Source organism: Sinocyclocheilus rhinocerous, unplaced genomic scaffold (genome assembly GCF_001515625.1).
Source record: "Sinocyclocheilus rhinocerous isolate Xijiao unplaced genomic scaffold, SAMN03320098_v1.1 scaffold323, whole genome shotgun sequence".
In the NCBI taxonomy this organism is placed as follows: domain Eukaryota; kingdom Metazoa; phylum Chordata; class Actinopteri; order Cypriniformes; family Cyprinidae; genus Sinocyclocheilus; species Sinocyclocheilus rhinocerous.
In genome coordinates, this window is record NW_015643640.1 from 6,289 (window position 1) to 11,694 (window position 5,406).

The 5,406-nt window shown below is 38.3% G+C and overlaps 1 long non-coding RNA gene across 4 annotated transcripts; it reads left to right on the forward strand.

Moving 5' to 3' along the window:
* The first annotated feature begins 218 nt into the window (after positions 1 to 218).
* On the forward strand, positions 219 to 3,817 carry LOC107757602 (uncharacterized). 4 transcript variants are annotated; one of them, XR_001641953.1, is made up of 3 exons: positions 219 to 373; positions 3,390 to 3,442; positions 3,647 to 3,817. It is a non-coding gene; the product is annotated as an uncharacterized LOC107757602 (long non-coding RNA). The 4 variants fall into 4 exon arrangements; XR_001641951.1 differs by lacking the exon at positions 219 to 373 and adding an exon at positions 1,502 to 1,656; XR_001641950.1 differs by lacking the exon at positions 219 to 373 and adding an exon at positions 3,017 to 3,248.
* The last annotated feature ends 1,589 nt before the right edge of the window (positions 3,818 to 5,406 follow it).

Below are 5,406 nucleotides of genomic sequence, written 5' to 3' on the forward strand. Positions count from 1 at the left end.
GCACATCATTATTTTTTTTAAATATTGCATGAAAAAATTTTTATTACAGTAGGTTTATAATTTCATCAATGTCTCTCATGAGCAGCAGTAATAAGAGCTGATGTCTCTGTTATCATTTAACGAGGGGGGAGAGGCCTGAGCATCCATTACACTCACGAGCACATCAGAGGCGCATCGTGGACATGCGCGGTGAGTGACAGCCAGTTATCACTCTCGCGCAAACCCTGGGCTGCCTGAATAATGCGGGCTAGCTGTCTCTAATGCGACGTGCGACATTTGAAAATGTTTCAAATTGAGCCCCGGCTTTTCATCATCCGACGAGACGAGACGATCAGTTTCTCATGAGCTGCGGGGGAAACCTGTTGATCTGAAGGTAAATGTGGAGTGAGGAAATCAGCATTTATTGATCCTCACGGTAGCTACAGCGTGAGAACGTAACGAATGAAGACTGATAGAAAGAAACGGCATCGCAGCTGTCATTTACACCTGAACCATAACATGCTGATTTTATTTAGCTATCGGATTTATTTTAGTAAACCGTTTTTGCTGTCCTTACTTGTTTTAAAATCGCAATTAGCCTATGCATCATGAGCTCCATTTGTTAGATTATGATGGACAACACATATTAATAACCTAATGTTGTCATCTATTTTTAGGTTTAAGTAGCAATGCGTCTCTCAACTATCTTAAAGACGTTTTAAACAATTTTTTGTGATATATTATTGTGAGTTGTAAATCTATAATTACTTGATAAATAATGACAGCTACAGTTTTTCTATGAAGCATCCGATGCAGACAGCGATCGAGCATCTGTTGCTATGGCTACTCCTTCCAGCACACTCTAACTTGTAAAATAACTTTTGTGGTTACTGGAACGTAAACCTGTTTACCTCCTTTGGGGCTCCTATACCCCACAATTCGCACCCTGATATTTTTAATGTTGAAAACTGAAAATAAGAAACAACTTGCACACTTGACATTTTATGCACTCCTAATATGATTCGAATTTACAGTGTTAAAGTATTCGTTTACAGATATGTTGGATATATCATGCTATATGAGGGATGCAAAGGAACATTTTTTCATGGAATCCATCTGTTTTACTGGCCTATTGTAATAAGGACATATTAAGGCATAATAGAAAATATCACATTGGCAAATTATAATTTGTGTACACAGTTTATCACAGCACAATTGTGTGTGTAATCCATGTTCTTCTGTGTTTTTTGTATATATTTTTAAAAAATTAAATTGGAATTTGTAAAAAATTAAATTGGAAAAATGCACATCATTATTTTTTTTAAATATTGCATGAAAAAATTTTTATTACAGTAGGTTTATAATTTCATCAATGTCTCTCATGAGCAGCAGTAATAAGAGCTGATGTCTCTGTTATCATTTAACGAGGGGGGAGAGGCCTGAGCATCCATTACACTCACGAGCACATCAGAGGCGCATCGTGGACATGCGCGGTGAGTGACAGCCAGTTATCACTCTCGCGCAAACCCTGGGCTGCCTGAATAATGCGGGCTAGCTGTCTCTAATGCGACGTGCGACATTTGAAAATGTTTCAAATTGAGCCCCGGCTTTTCATCATCCGACGAGACGAGACGATCAGTTTCTCATGAGCTGCGGGGGAAACCTGTTGATCTGAAGGTAAATGTGGAGTGAGGAAATCAGCATTTATTGATCCTCACGGTAGCTACAGCGTGAGAACGTAACGAATGAAGACTGATAGAAAGAAACGGCATCGCAGCTGTCATTTACACCTGAACCATAACATGCTGATTTTATTTAGCTATCGGATTTATTTTAGTAAACCGTTTTTGCTGTCCTTACTTGTTTTAAAATCGCAATTAGCCTATGCATCATGAGCTCCATTTGTTAGATTATGATGGACAACACATATTAATAACCTAATGTTGTCATCTATTTTTAGGTTTAAGTAGCAATGCGTCTCTCAACTATCTTAAAGACGTTTTAAACAATTTTTTGTGATATATTATTGTGAGTTGTAAATCTATAATTACTTGATAAATAATGACAGCTACAGTTTTTCTATGAAGCATCCGATGCAGACAGCGATCGAGCATCTGTTGCTATGGCTACTCCTTCCAGCACACTCTAACTTGTAAAATAACTTTTGTGGTTACTGGAACGTAAACCTGTTTACCTCCTTTGGGGCTCCTATACCCCACAATTCGCACCCTGATATTTTTAATGTTGAAAACTGAAAATAAGAAACAACTTGCACACTTGACATTTTATGCACTCCTAATATGATTCCAAAATCGCTGGATATGACAGGCTATTTTAAATCTTGCGACCCCCTTGGTGGTGTGCTGATGCCCCATGGTTCAGAACCTATTTACATATTTATTTTCGTATTTACACATCTATCAGCTTCGCCCGTTTAAAATAACCCTCCTGTTGTTCGCCCCGTCACACATGATCTATAATTACTTGATAAATAATGACAGCTACAGTTTTTCTATGAAGCATCCGATGCAGACAGCGATCGAGCATCTGTTGCTATGGCTACTCCTTCCAGCACACTCTAACTTGTAAAATAACTTTTGTGGTTACTGGAACGTAAACCTGTTTACCTCCTTTGGGGCTCCTATACCCCACAATTCGCACCCTGATATTTTTAATGTTGAAAACTGAAAATAAGAACACACTTGACAATTTATGCACTCCTAATATGATTCCAAAATCGTTGGATATGACTTAGGCTATTTTAAATCTTGCGACCCCTTTGGTGGTGTGCTGATACCCCATGGTTCAGAAGCTATTTACATATTTATTTTCGTATTTACACATCTATCAGCTTCGCCCGTTTAAAATAACCCTCCTGCTTTGTTTCCCCTTAGTTACTATTGTTGTCCGCAACACCGCCCACCGCCAGGCGCTTACAGCTCTATCAGGTAGGCTGTAAGGACATCTGTCCCGGGTAATTACCGTCGTTCACAGTTTAATTCCGTTTACAGCTACTAAACCTGACCGGTAAGCGCATTACCGGAGCAGCGCAGCGCAAACACGAGCGCTCGCGCAGTCCGCGGAGGTGCGAGTCTCCCACCCAGATTACATCAGCATGAATAACAGATTACAGCAGGCGTTATCAGAGCGATCGGTGAGATGTGAAGTGAACCGTCAGTGCAATTCATAAAGCCTGTCATCGGTTACAGAGGCGTCACTCTCACTTCATGCCAAACGTCACCGTCGCTGTCACACGTAAGGCCTGTCAGGTGTGCATGCCAGTTAGTGATTACTTGAGTAGGATGAGAAAGGGACAAATCTGTTTGTTGTTTTGTATCTTGAATATGTGCAAGAGTTTGATTGTCATTATGTCTGATGGCCCTGATATGAATTTGCTTGCGTTGTTGCAGATGTCAGAAAGAGAGTGCTGGTAATTCAGTACCCAAAGAGTTGAAGATGATGGGTATGTATGAAGTTTTAACACAATATTATTTTTAGCCGTCATGTGTGTCTCAATATGTCTTTCACAACTTATGATAATAACATATTTGTGAGTTAATGTGCCTATGGCATGCAGATTGTTGTACGCACTCTCATGTGGGATATGAGCTGATGTGACTGCATGTGCCCGTGTTATTAATATATTTATGTGTATGTGTGTGTATAGACACACAGCGTGCTTTGCTGGCAGTGGAGCGGCTGCAGGAGAGGCTGAAGAAGAAGGGAGAACTGCCTGCTGAGGAAAATCTCAGTCTGCTCAAGAGTGTCTTACAGAGTCCCCTGTTTCACCAGATACTCATCATGCAAGACACCGAACATCAGCATCAGCAACAACAGGTCAGAGACGAATAACATCATCATTATACTGCATGACCAAAAAATAAAAAATGGCATACACTGACACAAAAAGACATCAAAACAATAGTGTGCTTTTCCATTATATAGCCTAGTGTTTTATTTTTAATAAATGTATTCAATTAAACAGTGTAAATAAATTTCTCATAACTATGTAAAATTTAAAAAATAAAATCATATTTTTAAATCTAATTGGCTGATAGTACTTCCATATTTATGACATGACACAGCTAGATTCATTATATGGCACATTGCTGTCATTACCATCATAACTGATCTTGTGAAGTGCTGATGTGAAGTGTATTGAACAAAAGTATGCTGATATCCAACTCCACAACTATTGAAATTTACATGCAGGTATATTTTATAAAGCAATTATATACCCAGGGAGCATAATTTCAGATATTCCCTGATGCGAACAGACCTCTTCCCTGACTACATCATCTCTGTTTCAGTGTCTATTATTAGATGAAATAAAACATGAGACAAACCTTTCTTAAAGGACTTTTTTGGATTCAGTACAAGTCAAGTTGAACTGACAACAGTTGTGGCATAATGTTGTCCCTCGTTTGCTTTAAAAAAGAAAAAGTCTAAGTTAAATGAAGGTGAATGGCGCCAATCCATTAACATTAATTTAATATGCTTGCTGTTTCAATAGTAAAGCCGCAAGATATAAACAATATGCATGTTAATGTGATTTTTGCATGAAAAAAAAAACACCGTGTTATACCTAATTTTACAGCTTTGGCAGCTTTACAAATAATAAACTGAAGAGTCACATGTGAGCTTATAAGGTTTGTTGTCCATTATCAATAGTGATGCATGAAGCACAGCTAAATCTGAGGTCGCTTCCGAGCTAAACAGCTTTATATTGATCACAGCATGCAATTTGGATGTTCAAAGTTTAACAAACATGAATTAGTTGCAAAATCTACAATTGCACAAAATTCCAAATAGCACAGATTATTATTTAAATGACTGCCAGCAGAATTTCACTGTACAAAGGTACAGTAAGTGTAACCTGCACCCTTAACATATTCTATAAATGCTTTTATAAAATTATAAAGATTCGCTTTTCTGCTTTTACAACCTCCAAAAATTGGCCCCATTCATTTCCATTGTAAGTGCTCCATTGTAACCCTGATTTTTGCTTATCTTAACAAAACAAGGGATAAGTTGAAATTTTTTGTTGTGGTAATAAACTTTATGCCATAAATGCTGTCAACTGAATCTAACTTGTATTGGATATTCCACTGAATATATTCCTGTAAAAATAGTTGCATGCACTGAATTTCAAGTTGAGCTTGTATTTGACATTTGACTTTAACTGTGCAAGTGTATAACCACGTTGACCCAGAGGACTACATTTGCAGAGCATAAAGAGGTCAGAGAAGCCCAGCAGATATGAGTGGGAGGCGTGAGAGGTTATTCAAGGATACTAGGTGAAAGAGTCTCAAAGGTGGTCTGGGTTCACAGTATGTGAGTTGGGGTGTGTGTGTGTGTGTGTGTGTGTACCTGGTATTTATCACGTTATGGGGACCAAATGTCCCCACAAGGATAGTAATACTAGTA